Here is a 10,404-nt window from a genome sequence, read left to right as displayed (position 1 = left end):
AATGAACGGTTCTACAAAACCAAATATTAGAAGGAGACTTGTCATCATGGCCATAAAAGACCAACCATCTCACTCTTGATTGACAAGTCCCTCCAATATTCAAGGACATCCTATGGCATCTCAAAGATGTCCCAAGTAGGAAGTTATCAAAGATTCACACAAAATGCTAACTTTATTGTGCACAATCTCTCTAAATTGGCGGGCGTATCCAATAATATTTGCAAACATTACCGTAATGATAATCTTGCATTATCTATTAGATTTGAACTTTACGCTTGACATATGGTTTTGTTTCTTTGTTTCAAGTTTTTATTGCACTCTTCTTAATCCCCCACAACCCCCACCTAAAAAAAAAAAAAAAACCTAACTTGTACTTCTAAAAGTCTACAAAATCTTCTCTCAAAACCCCTAATCACCCTCGCCTGGATCCAGCAATTTAAGCTAGTTTGTTTGTTATTATAATTGCTATTCACATTTTAAACATTTAAAGCTAAGATATAATCATACAAAGACTACGAAACCTGTCAGATATTCAGAAGTGCTGAATGCAAAGAATCTTCAGCAGCTTGTACAGTTGCTGAATTCTTTCCCATGTGTGATTGCTTAGACAACCTTGGCTGTATTCTCTTGGCTTTATTCTTCTCAAAGTCTTGAAGAAGACACTTATATTTGCTGGCTGCAGGAAACAAGAATTGGAACTTTGACCTATAAAAATTTAAACAATGTAATGGTCCCGAAACATTTACATAGCAATGCTCATCAATCGGTGAATATTTTCAGTCATGATATGTACATAATCTGTCACTCCTGAAGTTTCTGTTCTATTGACGCCTTGGCATCATGGTGGTAGTCCTTTCATTCATTGCCAATGCCAGCAACTCCATCATCTCCTCTCTCTTAGGAGCTAAATTTCTGTTTTAATAAACAAAGATGAATCCATCAAAGGAGCAAGCTCAAACGTCATCTTTGCTGACCACCCGAGTTCCACTCTTGGAGAGAAGTAGGTCTTTCATTTCTCTGAAACTCCTGAACTCTTCAAGTGCATCAGCAGACTTTCGAGGCATAAAAAATCTAGAAGCTGTAGGCACTCCTCCCTCAAGTTCAGTCTTCATTGAGTGGTATGAGTAACAACTTGAATCTTGGCGCAGAGGAGGTGCAGTCCTCAACATGTGAACAAGAACACCAACAGCAGCATCTTGTGATTTTTTAACAATTGGCAATGACTGTCAAGTAAACTCGGAAGCTTTTCTTCCATCAAAGTTCTGACTATTCACCAAAATTTATAAACAAAGTAAAAACATGTACTAAAGCTTTAAGTCATGCATATTTACAAAAGGGCAATGCAATAAACATGAATGCATACCTAAATCCTAAGACAAGGCCAAAAGAGAGTATATTACATAATCACAAACTCAAATCACAATAAAAAAAAAAGACTGAAATGGATTAATTTAAATACATAAACAAAAGGCCGGTTTAATAGTTGTAAACAACTCTATTCTTGATTCGTTCTCAAGTCCATAAGCTAGTCACCAAAGTACAGTGGTCACTTTTATTCTTCCTCTAATTTGTGATACTAAATAATGACAGAAAATTATTCGGGAATATTAGATCACCAAACAGTTAATACTGAAAAAACTCCAAAGATCCAAAACTTGGAATAATACTTGCTTGATATTTTGAACAAGGCTAGCCATGGGCGTTGCTAGTCCATTGGCATTCCCCATGAACACTTAAAGACAACAATAACTAGACAATTGACAGATGCTTGAAGGTAATTTATAAGCTAACACTATTGCACTTGGCAAGTGAAAGAAAGATAAAGTCAAACATGTCATTTGTGATACCCATTTTGATAAGTGATAAGGGTAGGTGATGTATGTGATCCTACATTGCTTGGAAAATAGAAGTTCTTGCTTTTTATAATGTTCCAATGGGGCTCTAATTAATTGTATCATTAACTCGTCATTTTGAAGTATAGGCCATGTGGCTTGGGCCTTCCATTGGGGTGTTACAAATGGTATAAGAGTTTATCCCAACAAGAAATGTGGGACTTGAGCCATGCCACCTATAACGGACTAGCCTGATGAAGATGTTGGGAATATAAGAAGGGAAATTGTGATACCCCATTCTAATAAGTGATGAGAGTAGTTGGTGTATGAGATTCCACATTCCATATTACTTGGGAAGGAGAAACTCTTGCTCTTTATAATGTTCCAATGAGACTTCAATTATATCATTGACTAATCCTTTTGGAGTATAGGCCATGTGGCTTAGACCTTCCTTTGGGGCGTTACATCATCTCTTTAAGTTGTGGCTACATCATGGAGCAAAGAGCCAAAGTGAATCCCATATACAGAGTAGGAGCAGATACCTATGCACCTGGAAGGTGCACAAGTATAGTTACTGAAACGAGGAACCAATGGGGGTCTTTGTAGGCTTTGTGTAGACTCAATATATCATGCAAGTAGTGGGGAGCTTTTTTTAAGTGCAAGTTGAAAACCACATCTGACAACCTTATACACTGGCGCTAACAATAGGTATGACTGTAAGTGTCTTGAAAATAAACAACTTTATGATCAGAATCTAATCATAGAACATCTCTCTGCATCCATTTAGAAGACTTAGCTTTTGGTGTTTGTTAGTTATGGGTATGCAAGCATCAGAATTATGACACACTAATGATACACCAGGGAGATGGTAGCTGAAGAAAGAGAGGGGAGTTTGGATGTTGTTTGACAATTGAAGGGTAAGTCTATAGTCAGAACATAAATGTTTCAATAAAGTAAACCTAATGTAACTAGACGTGGATACTTGCGAGCAACTGCTTCAAGGCTGAATAACATTTTGAGAAGTACTAGATCTACAAAGAGATCTTACAAAAATAAGTTTACAATCTGATGTGGCTATATGTAATACATTAGATCTTTTACAACAAAAAGTGATTTGCAATCTAATGTACCATATCAAGTCCCATCAGTTTATAAACTTCATTTTTGTAAGATTTTTTTTATAGACAAAACATTTCTTTAACAGATGAGAATTCAAAAGAATCTAGGAGAACTCTAACAAGATGTTTAAAAATGAATAGAATACACCCTATTAAATCTAATTCAACATAATGATCACTTCTATATTTTGATTACATTCCAGACAAAAGTCATGTCCGAACTAAGATACAATTTCGAGCTCTAATCCATAAACAACATGCTTTTGATACCATAAATTGACATATAAGCAACCCATGAAGACCATTGCCACCAGCCAAAAGAACAATCCATGCATGATTGGTATAAGAATCAGATAGTGCAGAATTTTGCACATTATTTTTATTTGTTGATAAATTGCAGCCAATAAAGAGAGACCTATTTTAACAGCAACATTGGAGGTTTAGTTTTTCCAATCAAATGACTCTAGCATCACAAATTTCCTATCAATAACTCTCACCTCATTTGTCTATATAGGTAATTGGCTCTTTCATAAGATAATTTGAAGATCCATGATGGTTGTTTTCAATAAAACATTATAGAGCATTGGCTGGTTCTATCTCTCTTTCAAAGTGTTTATTCACTCTTTTAAACAAGAAAAACAGAACATTTAGGAACTAGATAACAGAGCACCATTGCAGCCATTAGGTCAACCTAGACTCTCTTGGTTTATTACTTATTTTTCCTCCTTGCCTCTTCCTTCCTTTCCAATAATAGATTTCTTTAGCATAAAATAAGCTTAATATGAAATTAAATGACTCCCTAGTCTACACACACACACCCACCCAAGAAAGACAGGCAGACACCCACACATTATTGCAATCAATCATACTTGAGCTTCAAAACTCCTTCCCAGAGAAAGTCCCTAGTATGTGTAGTGACCAAACAGTTCTAGAAGCTGGAAGCATAGTTGTCAGCAGTTGAAGAACTACAAATCTAAGTGCAAGCATAGAAACTGGGATAATCAAAGCATAGAACCTATGAATAACTAAGGGGATGTTTGAGGAATGAGATAGGATGAGAATTATATGAATTGTAGTAAGATGGTTTGTGAATAGTAGTGAGCATGGTAGTGAGAAAACTTGTATTTATTGGGTTTTGAGAAGGTAGAGAGAAAAAGTTGAATAAAAAAAATATTATAAGTTCAAATATTGTCAGAATACAATATTTTAATATTATTTTGGGTTAGGATTTGAAAATTTTGAATTGTTTTTTGTTTTTTATTTAGAAATTTGGAAAAATTGTAATGATTAGTTTGAAAAAGTTGTAATGATTAGTCTGAAAGTATTTGTGTTTAAATGTTGTTTGTGAAGGAAATGAGATGTGATGAAATAAAATAAGATGAGATGAGATGGGATGAGATGAAACATGTTTCCAAACATCCCCTAAGACTACAAACATCAAGCTCGATACTAACTAAAGATTGCTAATGAGTTTGTTTATATCTATAATTACGAGGTAAATTGACGTACCTGACTTGAATATCCAATGCATCAACATCAAAAGGACATGAAAAAACATTATCATCTAAGTCATCCTGGAAAGATAATCTGCTGGAGCTTATAGAAAATCCAATACGTGGTGAGCCACTCGAAGAGAAGAATCCCGAGAACCGCCCTGAATCATCTTTGCTATCTCTGATAATCTATGCAACACATAATAATGGGTCTTATAAGATAACCACAAAAATGAAAATTGAATTTCAGGGGTGGGAACATAGAACTAAGAAGTATCTTAATTTGAAAATCAAGACTACCTTTTGGCTAGCATAACGATTTTGCATCTCTCCAGACCTTAAAGACTCTATTTTTCTAAAAGATGTAGTTCCATAAGGAGACTCCTGTGATGAAGGCTCAGTCTTTCTGCTTCTGGGAGATAAAGGTGGGAGAGAACTTCTACTTGGATCATAAGAATTAGGAGAAAGGTATCTAGAGTTTCTGCTCGCCATTGAATGTGGTATACTTACATGAGTAGTTTCTGGACGTACACGTGTTCGCTTAGGATTACCAGTGGAGATGTATGACAGAGAAGATGAGGATAGAGATGGAGAGAATGGAGGTGAAAGTTGATAATCATCATAACTAATAGTCCTTTGATAGATTGACATTCTATAATTTGGAACTCTATTACCATATATATCAGTAGGTGGAGATGGGTAGTCATATGGCAAAGCAGATGGGAGATATGCAGGTGGAGATCCAACAATGGGTTAATTTTGCGTAGAAAAAGCTGCTCTGTGGAAGCCACTTGTCCATCTGTGTGGACGTTGAAATGGCATAGGAGATGGAGCTCGTACTCCTCTCAATGGAAAGGAAATAGCATGAATACCCTTCTCTGAAGAGGGAAAGGACCTCAGAGGGTCGGTGTTGGGGCTACCAACATAATCTGTAATAATCTTTGGTGGCAATGTGGTTGAAGGCTCAAAGTTAAAATTAGTTAGTGTTTTACGGCATGCCATAGATATGCAAAGGCAGCTAGGGAAGGCCTCCACATGATTGAAACTGTGTTCCTCCATCATTTCCTTGTCCACCCTTGAGAATGGATCACCAAATGAAGGCCTCCACATTATAAGTCTGACTTGATCTACTTAGCTGCCGGAAGATCTTATATGCTGGGAGAAGCCTCATTTGTGAATAAAGAGCTCGTAAAAGTATTATTGATTTCTTGTATTTTTTTTTTGTATAAGGCAGAACTTTCAGCAGTTTGAGCAGCCACAACACGTGGATATTCATACCGAACAACCCACCTCTCTATAACTGTCTCAACAGATCCCCCCACCCTACTGATTTAGAACCTTCATGAACCAGTATTACATCGATTATCATTGGATCCATCATATTTCTGGGCCAGAAATTCAAGTTATCCAGAGCTGCAGGACGGTCACCTAATACTTCGGTTTGGATAGTGAGTTAAGTTGAGATGAAAGTTTAAAATATTATTTTTTAATATTATTATTATTATTTTGGGATTTGAAAAAATTGAATTAGGATTTGAAAAAGTTGAATTGTTTATTATATTTTGTGTTGGAAGTTGGAAAAATTGTAATGATTAGATGAGATGAATTAAGTTGAGTTGGGCTATGCTTGATAACCAAACGCTGCCTAAGTTGAACCATATGTCACTATTTCTCACACGAGAAGCCGATGATAGGTCCCCACTACAACCATGTGGATGACGAGAAGCAACCCTTGAGTCTAGAATAATATGTAAGCTCTTTAATAGAAATTGGGAAACGATTTGTTCTAGTTTTCCCGATTCAGGCTGAGAATTACCCTGCAAATCCATCTTACAACAAAAATATGTCTAATACATTATACATCCCCATTTCCCAATCCCTCTCACAATGCATTTCTATCGCAAGCAATCCCTACCTAGAAAGCACTCTTTGCCAAGCTTACCAAACTTGGTTACAGACAACAAACATAAATACTCGATATTTTGTTAAAAAATCAATTATATGTTCGCACATATTCACAGATCATAAGAAAAAAATGTAAAACAAGCCGAGCAAATGTTTTGTATGCCTCAGATTCAAAAACGTTGATGAATTAAATTAAAAAAGAAAATCACCCTGAGAATCAGAGAGCTTGAAAGCAATATGTAAATTCAAGAATTGTTCTTTACGATGCAAAAGCGAGCCAGACAGCCAGAGCTACCTAATACATAGCAAAGCAACAAGTCAATGATAAATAAAAGAGAAAAGAAGAAAAACAATATCCATATCAATATATAAACGAGATTAAGTCTTCAGAAAAGAAACGAGGAAGCCCACCAATGATGGTACTAAATCATGTGAAGAAATTAGGCATGAAAACTTTAAAATCCAACAGATCAAGGACTTGGGTCCCAAAAAAATCAAGATGATAAGGATTTTGGCATGAGTAAATAAACGAACTAGGAAAGGATTTAGAAAAACTGGTTTGATTGAATCTCCAAGAAAAATTCCATAAAAAAAATCATAAAGAAAAATAAAACTAGAAAGTTAAGAAAATTACTCAAAGCCAAAGGGAACAATGAAATGAAACTTATCTAACCCAATTACAGGCTTAATGCAGCAATAATTAAGGATTGCGTAGAGCACACAAAGCCGTGGAGTATGTCTTTATTTTGTTTAAGCATTCCGTTCACTAAATTCGCATTGTTTTTCTAGGGATAAAAAGAATTCCATCGTGGAATGAAGGTGGGTGCTGTCTGGTTTTAGCGTTAGATGGAAAGACGTAATTCCTTCTTCACTTTTCCATCGAATTGCTACAGAACTCCAACACATTGCACGTGATGCTGATAGACAAAAAATATAGACAAATGATAATTGTAATAGGGAGTGCGTAGTTATTTTTAAAAGTGGGAATAAATAAGGGATCTATTAGAAAAGAGAAAATTAATTTTTAATAGTGAATTTTATTCCTTTTTAAAACTACTGCATAATGCTTATACATTTCACTATTGCAAGTGTGATATCACGTATTTACGTGTATTTTAATTAAGTAAATTATTTAATTAATTAAGATTTTGAGCTTTTTTGTTTTAAATTTTAGATGATTTAAATGGTATTATTTTAAGACTTTTAACTGTGAAATTTAATTTAAAGTATTTTCTTGTTTTAAATATTGTTCATTATTTAAATTACTCTTTATTCTAAATTATTTTAATGTTTTATTGTTGGATTTTATTATTTTATTTTTATTTAGTCATTGCGTTTAAATTATTTTATTTAACTCGCCGTTTTGAAATTATTTTTCGTTAGATCAGTTTTGAGACCCTGAGTTGAAAAAGGCCTTGTCTCATTTCTTTCCATTCATTTTTCTTTTTCCCTTTCTCTTTTCTCTTTTTCTCTTTTTCTTTCTTTTTTTTTTCCTTCATTTTTCCTCTGCTTTTCCCCCTGCGTGCGACGTCCCCTCCCCTCTCCCAGTCGTTTTTTTCTGTCCTCCCCATGCGCCGCCGTATGCCTTTTGTGGCCTCTAGTACCCCTCCCATTCTCTTCCCCACCAACTGGCGACCTCACCTCTTCGTTCTCAGCCCTCTTGCGCCGCCGTTAGCCTCCACGCACGGCTTTAAGCCGCGTGGTCCTTGTGTTCCAGTGCCTTCGTGGCACCACCTTTGGTCGCCATCTTTTCACCACCTTACTGTTGGCCCTCCAGCTATCTAAACCACCTATCCTCAACTCTGATCCGCCACAATTGAAGCCCCTTGAACTCTATTTCCGATTTGAACTTTTGTCCTCTAGCTGCCTCCCATGCCGCCACCTACGACCATCCACCACCACCATTTGATTCACTAACACTTCTAAACACTTCCCTAACCATCCCAAGTCTTCATTTGTCCCCGTTCAAAATTGGACATTTTGAGACCCACTGCCATAGTTCAAAATACACTGTTGCGTTGTTGTGTTGCCACTTGTTGCACCTCCTTGATCATTCGAAAATTATATGTCATTACTATAAGTAATTTTCTAAAGAATTTCTTGAGGTTTAAATATATTTTTGCATTAACATATTTTTTGCAGTTGGTTGGTTGTGCCGAACTTTGAGTTCGAGGATTATAGGGGCTGGGTTGAATTTGAGGAAGGGTTTGTTTATTGAGATGAATTATGCTTGCATGTATTATGTTGTGTTTTGGTGTCATGATATTTTATTGCATTATGGCATGCATATTCATGTGTTGTAAATGAAAACTGGGTTTTCATGTGAGAGAAGATTTTCGGTATGTTTGTAATGAATGAAATGAAAGGATTGAGAGAGAGGAAAAATTGACTGTAGGGATGGTGGTAAGCAAGGATGATGGTAGAGTCTCGCCTACAATTCACGCATGCGATTCCCCTCTATAATACTCTGCTAGGTACCCCTTGTGTGGAAAGGAACTATAGGGATAGTGGTAGAGTCTCGCTTGTGATTCTCGCTTATAGTGCACGCGGTAGGGATAGTGGTAGTCCCACCTGCGATTCCTGCTTACAGTGGGAGCTGTAGGGATGGTGATAAGCAGGGATGGTGGTAGTCCAGCTTATGATTCCCGCCTACGGTGCACGTGGTAGGGATGGTGGTAAGCAGGGATGAAGGTAGAGTCCCGTTTGTGATTCCCTCCTATAGTGAGTTGATAATTGGTTAATGGGTCATTTTCTGAGAAAATAACAGGTTCATGATTAATGGATATGTGAATCATTTTCTGAAAAAATTGTGGATCTTATGATTGGGTTATTTTCTAGGAAAATGGCGGGTGGTTATTTTTGGAGAATGTTTTTGAGTCACATGCATGTTTCTTCATGTGCACGCATGTTTGTTGGTTGCATGAATGTATTTTTATCTCTTAGGTTATTTTGGTTTATTACTTACTGAAACTCATAATCTTATAGTATTCGATACCTTGCGGTACCGTTTTATGGTATTGTAGATTTTGATGCAGAAGAAGATGTTGAGCCTGACGGATCGGCTTCGCTGGAGGAGTGGCATGTGGTCACTTTAGATCACGGGTTGTGTATCATTTTTTGGCTATGTAAATATTGGTTTTTACTTTACTTTCACTGGATAAATGTATAATATTTGAAATACTTTTATTTTGATATGTATGTATTTAAACTTCTGGTATTTAGTTGACTAAATTTAACTTATCTGCTGCGAGTTTTGTTTTACATTTGTTGCATGTGCACACACTTAGTACTTGTCGTTAGGGTGCGTGACCCGTATTGTCAATATTCCGATATCACAATTCTTGCATTTCCGTACGTGAGAGTCGGAGGTGTCACTGCATGTAGCATTATTCTAAAATATATGGAGATAACTATTTTTAACGTATAGAAATGGAAATTTGTCAATTAAATTTAATGCACTTATTATGTGTTTCTCTACGTGTTGCTCCTCTTTATGTTAATTTTCCCTGCTCCTTAAAAATTCTCCTTCTTTACATTATGATTATATTCTATATTTTCATATATTTGACTCAGTTAGTTAAAATGGTATTTTTCATTAATAATTAAATCATCTATTTTGTTCACAATAGTAAGGTGTGAAAATTCCGCGCTTCCCTTAAAATAAAGTGGGCAAAGTTGGAGCCCATATGAAAAAATTTATTTTTTCAATAGCCGGCCTCATTTTTTTCAAATAGATTACAATAGGCTTAGATAACTAGTACTGTATTTAACATTAGTCTCTAGATAAAAATTAAAAAAGATATTATTACTTAATTTTAGCAAATCCCATATTGGATATACATTTTTGCAATCAAACGTTGTAAGGCAATTTGGTCATGTTGGGTCTATTCCCACCCATTATTATATAAATTGAAACTCAGAACTCTTTATTTTTCAAAAGAGAAAGTAGAGAATTAGGCCAATTATCGACTTCACCCCAAATAATATAATGAGCCTATGGCTTGGCCCTTGGGCCTAGAACGTAAGAAAAAAGGGGTACGCCCATGTTGAATACTG

The 10,404-nt window shown here is 35.8% G+C and overlaps 1 pseudogene; it reads right to left on the bottom strand.

The window, feature by feature from the left end:
• Nucleotides 1-726: 726 nt before the first annotated feature.
• LOC122311850 lies at nt 727-6,272 on the bottom strand (annotated as a pseudogene).
• Between the last annotated feature and the right edge of the window lie 4,132 nt (nt 6,273-10,404).

The sequence above is a fragment of the Carya illinoinensis genome, chromosome 5, assembly GCF_018687715.1.
Source record: "Carya illinoinensis cultivar Pawnee chromosome 5, C.illinoinensisPawnee_v1, whole genome shotgun sequence".
Taxonomy (NCBI): Eukaryota; Viridiplantae; Streptophyta; class Magnoliopsida; order Fagales; family Juglandaceae; genus Carya; species Carya illinoinensis.
This window is presented reverse-complemented; position numbering and strand designations above follow the sequence as displayed.